Here is a 13,835-nt window from a genome sequence, read left to right on the forward strand (position 1 = left end):
CCACCCGGGGTCGGGTGCCAGAGATAGAAAAGCACAGTCACAGGCTGGGTGAGCACGGAGTGCGGCCGGAGACCGGGGAGACAGGAGTGACTGACAGCTTTTCTCTGGGGGCTCACTGAGGAGCAGGGCCCCGAGTTCTCGGCTCCTCTGAGGCGGAGATTGGGAGGCCGCCATTTTCACTCTCCGCCTCCAAAGCTGTACGGAGAGCTCGCAGGGAACAAAAGCCCCGGAGAGCAAACCCGAGCAGATTACTTAGCCGGGAGGGGGCAAGGGCAGGGCAATTCCGCCTCCGGCAGAGACATTTGGAAACCACGGCAACAGGCCCCTCCCCAGAAGATCAGCGAGAACAGCCAGCCAAGACCAAGTTTACCCATCAATGAGAACTGCAGAACTCCAGCGCTAGGGGAATAATGCACATAGAATCCATGGCTTTTTTACCATGATTCTTTAGTCTTTCAAAGTTAATTTTTTTTTTAACTGTCTTTTTTTGTGTGTGTGTGAATTTTTCTTTTTCCCTTTTCAACCAACATCTTATCAATCCCTTTTTTAAAAAACATTTTTATTTTTCATTTTTAGAGTCATATTCTATCCCTTCATAGTAGTTACCCATATTTGGCATATATATATAAGTTGTTCTCTCTTTAAAATTTTGAGATAGTTTCTTCTAACAGATCAAAATATACCCTAAATCTCTAGTGTATGGTTTTTTTCTACTCCCCTGCCTGATCACATTCTCTCCCTTTTTTTTTAAATCCTCTTCTTTCTTTTTTCAAACAACTTCTTATCAATTCCTTGTATAAAATTTTTTATAATTTCCATCTTTATAGTCATATTCTATCCCTTCATCATATCAACCCTTATTTTTGTACATATATAAGTTTTTCTTTCTTTAAAATTTTGGGAGGCACTTTCTCGACCAGAACAAAATACACCCAAAATCTAGTGTGTGGCACTGATCTATATACCAGCCTGATCATATTTGATCACATTCTATTTTTTGTTTTGTTTTGTTCTGTTTTTGTTTGTTTTTATCTTTTTCTTTTTCTTTTTCTTTTTTTTCTCTTCTTTTTCTTTTTTCTCTTTCCCTTTCTTTTCCCACTGCTTCAGGTCTTTTCTGATTTGTTTAGAGTATATTTTCTGGGGACGTTGTTACCCTGCTAGCATTTTGTTCTCTCATTAATCTATTCTCCTCTGCACAAAATGACAAGACGGAAAAAATCACCTCAACAAAAAGAACAAGAGGTAGTACCGACTGCCAGGGACCTACTCAATACAGACATTAGTACGATGTCAGATCTAGAGTTCAGAATCATCACTTTAAAGATACTAGCTGGGCTTGAAAAAAGCATGGAAGTTATTAGAGAAACCCTTTCTGGAGAAGTAAAAGAACTAAAATCTAACCAAGTTGAAATCAAAAAGGCTATTAATGAGGTGCAATCAAATATGGGGGCACTAACTGCTAGGATAAATGAGGCAGAAGAGAGAATCAGTGATATAGAAGACCAAATGATGGAAAATAAAGAAGCTGAGAAAAAGAGAGATAAACAACTACTGGATCACGAGGGCAGAATTCGAGAGATAAGCGATACCATAAGACAAAACAACATTAGAATAATTGGGATCCCAAAAGAAGAAGAAAGAGAGAGAGGGGCAGAAGGTATATTGGAGCAAATTATAGCAGAGAACTTCCCTAATTTGGGGAAGCAAACAGGCATCAAAATCCAGGAGGCACAGAGAACCCCTCTCAAAATCAATAAAAATAGGTCAACACCCCGACATCTAATAGTAAAACTTATGAGTCTCAGAGACAAAGAGAAAAATCCTGAAAGCAGCTCGGGAGAAGAGATATGTAACCTACAATTGTAGAAACATTAGATTGGCAACAGACCTATCCACAGAGACCTGGCAGGCCAGAAAGGACTGGCAGGATATATTCAGAGCACTAAATGAGAAAAATATGCAGCCAAGAATACTATATCCAGCTAGGCTGTCATTGAAAATTGAAGGAGAGATAAAAAGCTTCCAGAACAAACAAAAAATAAAGGAATTTGCAAACACAACCAGCCCTACAAGAAATATTGAAAGGGGTCCTCTAAGCAAAGAGAGACCCTAAAAGCAACATAGACCAGAAAGGAACACAGACAATATACAGTAACTGTCACCTTACAGGCAATACAATGGCACTAAATTCCTATCTTTCAATAGTTACCCTGAATGTAAATGGGCTAAATGCCCCAATCAAAAGACACAGGCTATCAGATTGGATTAAAAAACAAGACCCATCGATATGCTATCTGCAAGAGACTCATTTTAGAACCAAAGACACCCCCAGATTTAAAGTGAGAGGGTGGAAAACCATTTACCATGCTAATGGACACCAAAAGAAAGCTGGGGTGGCAATCCTTATATCAGACAAATTAGATTTTAAACCAAAGACTGTAATAAGAGATGAGGAAGGACAATATATCCTACTTAAAGGGTCTATCGAACAAGAAGATCTAACATTTGTAAATATCTATGCCCCTAACATGGGAGTAGCCAATTATATAAGCCAATTAATAACAAAAGCAAAGAAACACATTGACAACAATACAATAATAGTGGGGGACTTTAACACCCCCCTCACTGAAATGGACAGATCATCTAAGCAAAAGATCAACAAGGAAATAAAGACTTTAAATGACACACTGGACCAAATAGACTTCACAGACATATTCAGAACATTCCATCCCAAAGCAACAGAATACACATTCTTCTCTAGTGCCCATGGAACATTCTCCAGAATAGATCACATCCTAGGTCATAAATCAGGTCTCAACTGGTACCAAAAGATTGGGATCATTCCCTGCCTATTTTCAGACCACAGTGCTTTGAAACTAGAACTCAATCACAAGAGGAAAGTCGAAAAGAACTCAAATACATGGAGGCTAAAGAGCATCCTACTGAAGAATGAATGGGTCAACCAGGAAATTAAAGAAGAATTAAAAAAATTCTTGGAAACCAATGAAAATGAAAACACAACTGTTCAAAATCTTTGGGATGCAGCAAAGGCAGTCCTAAGAGGAAAGTATATAGCAGTACAAGTCTTTCTCGAGAAACAAGAAAGGTCTCAAGTACACAACCTAACCCTACACCTAAAGGAGCTGGAGAAAGAACAGCAAGTAAAGCCTAAACCCAGCAGGAGAAGAGAAATAATAAAGATCAGAGCAGAAATCAATGAAATGGAAACTAAAAAAACAGTAGAACAGATCAACGAAACTAGGAGCTGGTTCTTTGAAAGAATTAACAAGATTGATAAACCCCTGGCCAGACTTATCAAAAAGAAAAGAGAAATGACCCAAATCAACAAAATCATGAATGAAAGAGGAGAGACCACAACCAACACCAAAGAAATACAAACAATTATAAGAACATATTATGAACAACTCTATGCCAGCAAATTAGATAACCTGGAAGAAATGGATGCATTCCTAGAGATGTATCAACTACCAAAACTGAACCAGGAGGAAATAGAAAACCTGAACAGACCTATAACCACTAAGGAAATTGAAGCAGTCATCAAAAATCTCCCAACAAACAAAAGCCCAGGGCCAGATGGCTTCCCAGGGGAATTCTACCAAACATTTAAAGAAGAATTAATACCTATCCTTCTGAAACTGTTCCAAAAAATAGAAATGGAAGGAAAACTTCCAAACTCATTTTATGAGGCCAGCATTACCTTGATCCCAAAACCAGACAAAGACCCCATCAAAAAGGAGAATTACAGACCAATATCCCTGATGAACATGGATGCAAAAATTCTCACCCAAATACTAGCCAATAGGATCCAACAGTACATTAAAAGGATTATTCACCACGACCAAGTAGGATTTATCCCTGGGCTGCAAGGTTGGTCAACATCCGCAAATCAATCAACATGATACATTACATCAACAAAAGAAGGAACAGGAATCATATGATCCTCTCAATAGATGCAGAAAAAGCATTTGACAAAGTACAGCATCCTTTCTTGATCAAAACTCTTCAGAGTATAGCCATAGAGGGTACATACCTCAATATCATAAAAGCCATCTATGAAAAACCTACAGTAAATATCATTCTCAATGGGGAAAAACTGAGAGCTTTCCCCCTAAGGTCAGGAACACGGCAGGGATGTCCACTATCACCACTGCTATTCAACATAGTATTGGAAGTCCTAGCCACAGCAATCAGACAACAAAAAGAAATAAAAGGCATCCAAATCGGCAAAGAAGAAGTCAAACTCTCACTCTTTGCAGATGATATGATACTTTATGTGGAAAACCCCAAAGACTCCACCCCAAAACTGCTAGAACTCATACAGGAATTCAGGAAAGTGGCAGGATATAAAATCAATGCACAGAAGTCAGTGGCATTCCTATACACCAACAACAAGACAGAAGAAAGAGAAATTAAGGAGTCGATCCCATTTACAATTGCACCCAAACCCATAAGATACCTAGGAATAAATCTAACCAAAGAGGCAAAGGATTTGTATCAGAAAACTATAAAATACCTATGAAAGAAATTGAGGAAGACACAAAAATTGGAAAAACATGCCATGCTCATGGATTGGAAGAACAAATATTGTGAAGATGTCAATGCTACCCAGAGCAATCTACACATTCAATGCAATCCCCATCAAAATACCATCCACTTTTTTCAAAGAAATGGAACAAATAATCCTAAAATTTGTGTGGAACCAGAAAAGACCCCGCATAGCCAGAGGAATGTTGAAAAAGAAAAGCAAAGCTTGTGGCATCACAATTCCGGACTTCCAGCTCTATTACAAAGCTGTCATCATCAAGACAGCATGGTACTGGCACAAAAACAGACACATAGATCAATGGAACAGAATAGAGGGCCCAGAAATGGACCCTCAACTCTATGGTCAACTAATCTTTGCCAAAGCAGGAAAGAATGTCCAATGGAAAAAAGACAGTCTCTTCAACAAATGGTGTTGGGAAAATTGGATAGCCACAGGCAGAAGAATGAAACTGGACCATTTCCTTACAACACACACAAAAATAGACTCCAAATGGTTGAAAGACCTCAATGTGAGACAGGAGTCCATCCAAATCCTAAAGGAGAACACAGGCAGCAACCTATTCGACCTCAGCCGCAGCAAATTCTTCCTAGAAACATCGCCAAAGGCAAGGGAAGCAAGGGCAAAAATGAACTATTGGGACTTCATCAACATAAAAGCTTTTGCAAAGCAAAGGAAACAGTCAACAAAACCAAAAGAAAACTGACAGAATGGGAGAAGATATTTGCAAATGACATATCAGATAAAGGGCTAGTATCCAAAATCTAAAAGAACTTATCAAACTCAACATCCAAAGAACAAATGATCCAATCAAGAAATGGGCAGAAGACATGAACAGACATTTTTCCAAAGAAGACACCCAAATGGCCAACAGACACATGAAAAAGTGCTCAACATCACTCAGCATCAGGGAAATCCAAATCAAAACCTCAATGAGATACCACCTCACACCAGTCAGAATGGCTAAAATTAACAAGTCAGGAAACGACAGATGTTGGCGGGGATGCAGAAAAAGGGGAACCCTCCTCCACTGTTGGTGGGAATGCAAGCTGGTGCAGCCACTCTGGAAAACAGTGTGGAGGTTCCTCAAAAAGTTGAAAATAGAGCTACCATATGATCCAGCAATTGCACTACTGGGTATTTACCCCAAAGATACAAAAGTAGGGATCCGAAAGGGTATGTGCACCCCAATGTTTATAGCAGCAATGTCCACAATAGCTAAACTGTGGAAAGAGCCAAGATGTCCATCGACAGATGAATGGATAAAGAAGATGTGGATATATATATACAATGGAATATTATGAAGCCATCAAAAGGAATGAGATCTTGCCATTTGCAACAACGTGGATGGAACTGGAGGGTATTTTGCTGAGCGAAATAAGTCAAACTGAGAAAGACATGTATCATATGACCTCACTGATATGAGGAATTCTTAATCTCAGGAAACAAACTGAGGGTTGCTGGAGTGGGGGGTGGGGTGGGAGGGATGGGGTGACTGGGTGAGAGACACTGGGGAGGGTATGTGCTCTGGTAAGCACTGTGAATTGTGCAAGAGTGTTGAATCCCAGATCTGTACCTCTGAAACAAATAATGCAATATATGTTAAGAGAAAAAAAAAAAGAAGGTAGCAGGAGGGGAAGAATGAAGGGGGGGAAATCGGAGGGGTAGAGGAACCATGAGAGACGATGGACTCTGAAAAACAAACTGAGGGTTCTAGAGGGGAGGGTGGTGGGAAGTTGAGTTAGCCTGGTGATGGGTATTGAGGAGGGCACATTCTGCATGGAGCACTGGGTGTTATGCACAAACAATGAATCATGGAACACTTCATCTAAATCTAATGATGTAATGTATGGGGATGAACATAACAATAAAAAAATTTAAAAAAAAGAACTATGAGAGGCAAAACTTTATTTATTTATTTATTTAAGATTTTATTTATTTATTTGACAGAGAGACTGCAAGAGAGGGAACACAAGCAGGGGGAGTGGGAGAGGGAGAAGCAGGCTTCCTGCGGAGCAAGGAGCTCGACTTGGGACTCGATCCCAGGACCCTGGGATCATGACCTAAGCCAAAGGCAGATGCTTAATGACTGAGCCACCCAGGTGCCCCAAAACTTTAGATATTATTTATGTGGCATATATCAGTCCTTCAGCAACCTTCAAATTTTTCATTTCTTTTGTCTAGTAATACCACTATTGGAAATACCATATCCAAGGGGAAATAATCTGAAATGCCCACCAATGGGAGGCATAGGCAGGAAAACAATCAGAAGGGAGAAGAGTATAGCTGGGGCATTTACAGCTGTGAATCCACTTTTTAGATCTCCCATGTGTTGGCTGGTTTCCTGTGCCCCTTGACCCAAGGCCTTAACTCCAGAGAAGCAGCACATTCCATTCAGCTGCTCCAGTATTCTTTCCCTTCACATGCATTATTACTAGTTCCCTTGCTTATTTCCTTAAATCCTGCTCATATTGTTATAAATTATTCCTCTATAAAAATCATCTAGTGAGAATACAGAGCAACAGGAATCCTTATTTATTGCTGGTGGAATGCAACACTGTACAGCTGCTTTGAAAGATAGCTTGGCAGTTCTATGCAAAACTAAACTTAATCTTACCATACAATCTAGCAATCACCCTTCTAAGTATTTACTCAACTGATGTGAAAATTTATGTCTAGACAAAAACCTACACATGAATGTTTATAGCAGCTTTATTTATATTCACCAAAAACTGTAAGCAATCAAGATGTTCTTCAATAGATAAATGGATAAATGCACTATGGTTCATTCTCATAATAGAATGTTATTCAGCAATAAAAAGTAATAAACTATCAAGCCACCATAAAAACATGGAGTAACTTTAAATACACATTGCTAAGTGAGAGAAACCAATCTGGAAATGCTACATACTATCTGATGTCAATTATATGATTACATAATATTCTGGAAAGGACAAAACTATAGAGAGTAAAACAATCAGTGGTTGCCAGGGGTTTGTTGTGGAGAAGGGTTGCATAGGTGAATTACAGAGGATTTTAGGGCAGTGAAACTATTCTGTATGTTACTGTAATGGTGGATATATTATATCATGCATTTGTCAAACCCCATAGAACTTACAGCACAAAGAGTAAACCTTAATGTATGCAAATTTTAAAGCATTATTTAGGAGGTCAGGGGATCCCAGGATCGAATACAGACCATGACCAAAGAATTTAACTATATTACAAATGTATGAAACAACCTCAGTGTAAGAGGATACGAGAGAAATCTTATAACCCAACTCATTTTGGAAATGAGTTGAATCTTAAGACTAAAGGCAAAAGAAACTGCACATAAGCACTACACTGTTTTTAATAAAGTTGTTTTCTACAGGAGTAAAGGTTAGCAATTATAATACTCCTATGTACATATCATGTAATTGAACAATTAAGAAAATGGTTGGTGGATGGTGGGAGCCAGGTTTCTCACTGTTGGAGTACAAGTTTACAGATAGGCAAGGGGAGAAGTCCAGAATAATCCATGTGGTAATGGATCATAGTTGAAGACATCAGTATGAACTCATGTTTAGCTTAATAGAGATGTTGACATATAGAGATATTTATAAATAAGTTAATATACACACATATATTTCCCTGTTCTGACAGCTGAGAGTCAGAAAGTAACAATATCCCAGTAACAATGAGCACACGGAGTGCCCAGATTTGGTTTCTAATATTATTCTCCAATAAAAGAACCAGGGCTCCTTGAAGAAATGGCTGATTCTAATACTGGGGCCAGAAATATACAAGATGAGCCTGCAGCATCTTATAGTGTCAGAAAGTAAGGAAATACTTAAAAAATTCTACATTGATGGGGTTATGTCAAAAGAACATAGGAGCCAACTGAAAGAGCACCCAGTGATGGAAATATGTGAGCAACAAAATAAAGTAGTATTATATTATAACCCAAAGAATAACATATATATCCATTAGTCCATACTAATAAAAAAAATTAATAGGGGTAAAAGGCAAATCCCCCTTGCAGAAGAAGTCTAAATAATATATATAGATACATATCCCTCAAGGAGAGGGAGAATAAATCCCTACTTTTTAAGTGTGGGCTGTACATAGTGACTTTTTTCCCAATAAATATATATGGAAAGGGAGGGGAAGAGTAACTTTACAGTGGAGGAACCTGACAAATATGACTTCAGCCAGGTGATTGAGGTCAACACCAGCAGTGATAAATCAAGCTAACATACGGTCCCTTAATATGACATAATGAAAATGACACTTCACCTGTGACGTTCTCAAAACCCATAGCCTAATCATAAAAAAAAAGTCAGAAAAATTCCATTAGGGTAGCATTCTACAACATACCTGACCAGTATTCTTCAAACTATCAAAGTCATGAAAAACAAAGAATGTCAAGAAACTATCACAGGCAAGAGGTGCCTAAGGTATTTGTCTACTTAATATAATGTATCCTGGTTGGGATCCTGAAACAGAAAAAGACATTTCACGAACATTAAGGAAATCTGAATAAACTATGGGCTTTAGTTAAGGGCAAAGTATCAATATTTGTTCATTAATTGCAGCAAATGTACCATACTGAGGTGAGATGTTAATAAAAGAAATTGGGTGGGAAGATAGATAAGAACTGTCTGTACTATCATCCAGTTTTCATGTAAATCCAAAACTATTCTAAAAAATAAAGTCTATTTTTCAAAAATCTCCTCAATTACCCAGTTTAATTGTACAGTTTTCTTGGTAGGACACTGACTGATAATCCAAACGTCTAACCAGAAGCAGAATGGTTAAGAAAAAACTGTTTCTCTTGACTAGATGTAGAATAATACACCTGTTAAAAATCTTTTAATGAAAAGTATAAAAGGGAAAATGTTTAAATTATATTGAGGAAATATTTGAAAAGCAGAATGTATCATTTCATATGTATCATGTTTAACAACTGTGTTTATTTTTTAACTTGAAGAGGAAGAAGACTAGGAAGACAGGCATCAATACATGAAGAATACTTATAAGTAGTAGAAAACAGTTGTTCTGCTACTCTCTACTTTGTGTTTTCCAAATTTCTATGAGTACATACTACCTCTGTGATGAAAAAAGTAACTTACACTTGAAAACTTTTGATAAAGTTTTATACTTAATTATATTTCATGCCTTATCTGTTATTTTAATTTTATGATTTCAAAATTCTGGCATAGCTACAAAACTCAAAGTTTTGTTATTTGATGTATGGTATGGGCTGAATCATGTTCCTCTAAAATTCATATGTCAAAGTCCTAACCTCTGGTACCTCAGAATGTTATTGAATTTTGAGATAGATTATTAAAGAGCTATTTAAGTTAAAATGAGATCATAAAGGTGGACCCTGATCTGATCTGACTGGTGTCCTTATAAGAGGAGATTAAGACACAGACAGACAGGGGCACCTGAGTGGCTCAGTTGGTTAAGTGTCTTCCTTTGGCTCAGGTGGTGATCCTGGGGTCCTGGGATCGAGCCCCTTGTGGAGCCCCGTGTCAGGCCCTCATCAGGCTCCTTGCTCAGTGGGGAGTCTGTTTATCCCTCTCCCTCTGCCGCTCCCCCTGCTCATGCTCTCTCTCTCTCAAATAAATAAATAAAATCTTAAAAAAAAAAAAAAAAAAAACCACAGGGGCGCCTGGGTGGCTCGGTCGGTTAATCGGCTGCCTTCGGCTCAGGTCATGATCCTGGGGTCCTGGGATCGAGCCCCGCATCAGACTTCCTGCTCAGCGGGGAGCCTGCATCTCCCTCTCCCTCTGCCTGCCTCTCTGCCTACTTATGCCCTCTATCTCTCTGTCAAATAAATAAATAAAATCTTTAAATAAATAAATAAATAAATAAATAAATAAATAAATAAATAAATAAAAAACACAGACAGGTACAGAGGGAAGACTATGTGCAGACACAGAGAGAAGGCAGACACCTATAAACCAAGGAGAGAGGCCTAGAAAAAAACCACCTGTGCTGACATCCTGAGTTTGGCCTCTCACCTCCAGAACTGTGAGAAAATGAATTTCTGTCATTTAAGCCTCCAGTCTGTGGTACTTTGTTATGGCAGCCTCAGCTAACAGAATGAAGCACTCTTCAGTATGAATCTCATTTCTCTCTGCATCTTTTTCAATCTTACTCTGTATATTGTATGATTTAATAGTTTCTAGTAATAATTATTTGTTCCTAAAAAAAAGTATCACTGTGAAAATAATTCATCTTAATCTGATATTAGTTCAGTTGAAGACATTGGAAAAATAAGTTTTCATTGAAATTTGTTGATGCTAAAAATAATTGAATGGGTTTCACGAAGATAAATTTATGTGGATAGGGTACAAATTTACACATATTCTCAAATAAAAACAAAATGAAACAAACAAAACAAAAACACATAGAGAAAGAAGTCTGAGACCTAACATTGGTGGGTGAGCATTAGAATCACTTGGAAAATTTTTTAAATGGCTGATGCCTAGGTCTAACTCCAAAAGTTCTGGTTTAAAGGCCTGGCATGTAGTCGGGTCCCTGGAATTTTGAAAGGGCCTCCAAGTCTAATGTGCAGCCAGAATTGAGAACTGCTGCTTTGTATTAAGAAAACACTACCTGAGTTTTCATCTGGGTGAGGGCCTAGTAAAGGTTTTTAAAATTCCTCTCTTAGCCATAGTATCAATAAGAAACAAACGGAACAGGGGAAAGCAAAGAATATCCTATCATCAGTGAAACCAGAGCCACAGCCACAACCTCAAAGCCTAAAATTTGAGGACAAAAACATCTTTATTGATCCTATAGAGAGGAAAGGAGGTGAATATTAACCAGCTTTGGAGCAGTGATTTGGAGTAAACTAACGTGAGATCCTAAATTGTAAACACCTAAACAGAAGGCATCAGATGCTTGGAGTGTCTCAGGAAGTCACAGGACAAAAGTATCTGCCAGCTAGTCAGCACCCACCCTGGTTTTTGTCACTTTCTGTACAGTGGTCTCTATTGTCTCCTGGACTGTCGACGGTTACATCAATGGGCTCCCTGGAGGTGCTCAAGTTGAACATCACGATTCAGGATCAGGAGGAATAGAGCTGCCAGGAGGATCTCTAAACCACCTTCAACACCTGTGGCCACAGGGGGACCCCCCCCAACACACACACCCAGGAGGGGACCTGCACATCTTTATAGATGAAATTACAAATTTCCTGGCTGTGATGTGGGTAATATAATGGAAGATTCAGTCCTGGTGAGAAGTTAATCACAGTAAGACTGACTTGTTAGTTGGTGAGATGAGGAAGTGAAGAGGTTTTGAGTGTTGCAAGCTCATAGCTGTGCACCACCGTTCTACTGTACCTTGTAATGAACTATGCTATAAAGTTATACAGAGAAAAACATTGGATCAAAAATGCATCTGCAACTCAGCCTTTTTCAGGCAAATAGCTCATCAGCTTGCTAAAATCCAAACTAGTCATGCACTCAATGGTTGGATTCCCAAATCTAATCTATGACTACAGGTGGGAATATATTTCTCTCTCATTCCTACAGCATTTGCAGATAAAGACATTAATAACATGTTCCTAAGCAATATACGAAGCCCTCAGTCTTCAGGAGGAGATGACTTATTTCAAGGAGAATCTTTCCAACCTGAAATTACTAGTTGTGCTTTGCCGTAATGAGCTATTGTGTAAGAATAGAATCTACAGCAAGAAACAAGGTGACATACAGCTCGTTGATTACAAAATTCTTGACACAAATACCTGCTACATGATATTAGAAATCATTTCAGTGAATTTGTAGGTGCAAGTGATGTAGACTATATTCTCTATCCAGACAGGGAACACCAGGGTCAGAGGCTGCATGCTTACCTTGAAGTCTACAAAGAATATAAGGGCTTTGAGACAGAAGTTACTGAAAAGGAGGGTAGAAATACTCTTTATTCAAGTCACTGGCTTCACATATCTTTAGGAATCATGGGCTGTGATTCAAGCCAAATACCCCACTATTGAGGGTGATTTCCCTGAGTAAGCAATTGTTCGTTTTAACAAAAACTTCGAAATGAAGCCTGTGGTTACTGTATTAAAAGTGCTTAAGTAAAGAAATTTAATTATTCATAGGCAGCTGAGCAATCTTTGTATATCTTTTCTTAAGAAATTCTAAAAAGCCAATATTAATGAAAATTGTTATTTCACTTCGTTACCTTGATTTATAAATTATGGCTTCTATACAGTCAATTTTTTTAAATAGATTGAACGATGTCAAGAAATATGCTTACTGCTATCAGTATGTGGAGGCATAGAAATGTTGAATCTACAAAGAGCTATGAAGATGTCAGTTTAATCCTTTCTTTGATAATTTAATCTATGTTATATGTGAATTATTATGAATTTAACATGATTCTGTGACTTTCATCTGTTTTATGTTTGTTGAATGTAAGCAAGGAGAGTATTCTAGGATAAATTTTTTAGTTTTACTTTAATTATAGTACACATTCTAGGTGTTCAGTGTAAACATTGTAATCTTAATGCATTGTAAGTGAGATTCATATTTATTCTTTTTTTTAAGATTTATTTATTTGAGGGAGAGAGAGAGAGCAGGGGCTGGGGGAAGAGCAGAGGGAGAGGGAGGGAGAAAATCCTCAAGCAGATTCCCCACTGAGCATGGGGCCCAACTTGGACCTTGATCCCAGAACCCTGAGATCATGACCTGAGCCGAAATCGAGTCGGCCACTTAACTGACTGTGCTATCCAGCCCCCCCTTTCTCTTTTTTTTAAGTGAGCTCTTCACCCAACCTGGGGCTTGAGCTCGCGACCCTGAGATCAAGACTCACATGCTTTCCCTACTGAGCCAGCTGGGCACCCCATGAATTTATTCTTGAAATATCAGTCTCTTGCATAGATAATTGAGGATACTTATATAAAAATATGTGTTTGGGAGAATGAAATACATTTACCTTCTATGTTGGTGGTATGTCTTTTTGAATTGAATATTGAAAAACATTTCTTTTAGGGGCTCCTGGATGGCTCATTTGGTTCTGTGTCCAACTCTTGATTTCAGCTAAGGTTATGGTCTCTGGGCTGTAAGATCGAACCCCATGTCAGGTTCTGCACTGTATTGATGATTCCATATACTAAATATGTTCATTTAGGTTGTAAGTTTCAGTTTTGTTTTGTTTTTTTAAAGATTTATTTATTTATTTGAGAGAGCGAGAATGAGAGAGAGAGAGAGTACATGAGTGGGGTAGGGTCAGAGGGAGAAGCAGACTCCCCGCCGAGCAGGGAGCCTGA

General features: G+C 38.4%; 1 pseudogene; it reads left to right on the top strand.

Moving 5' to 3' along the window:
* The first annotated feature begins 11,583 nt into the window (after positions 1-11,583).
* On the top strand, positions 11,584-12,645 carry LOC118022544 (annotated as a pseudogene).
* Positions 12,646-13,835: the final 1,190 nt, after the last annotated feature.

Source organism: Mirounga leonina, unplaced genomic scaffold, assembly GCF_011800145.1.
Source record: "Mirounga leonina isolate KUSES-001 unplaced genomic scaffold, KU_Mleo_1.0 Mir_176, whole genome shotgun sequence".
Taxonomy (NCBI): Eukaryota; Metazoa; Chordata; class Mammalia; order Carnivora; family Phocidae; genus Mirounga; species Mirounga leonina.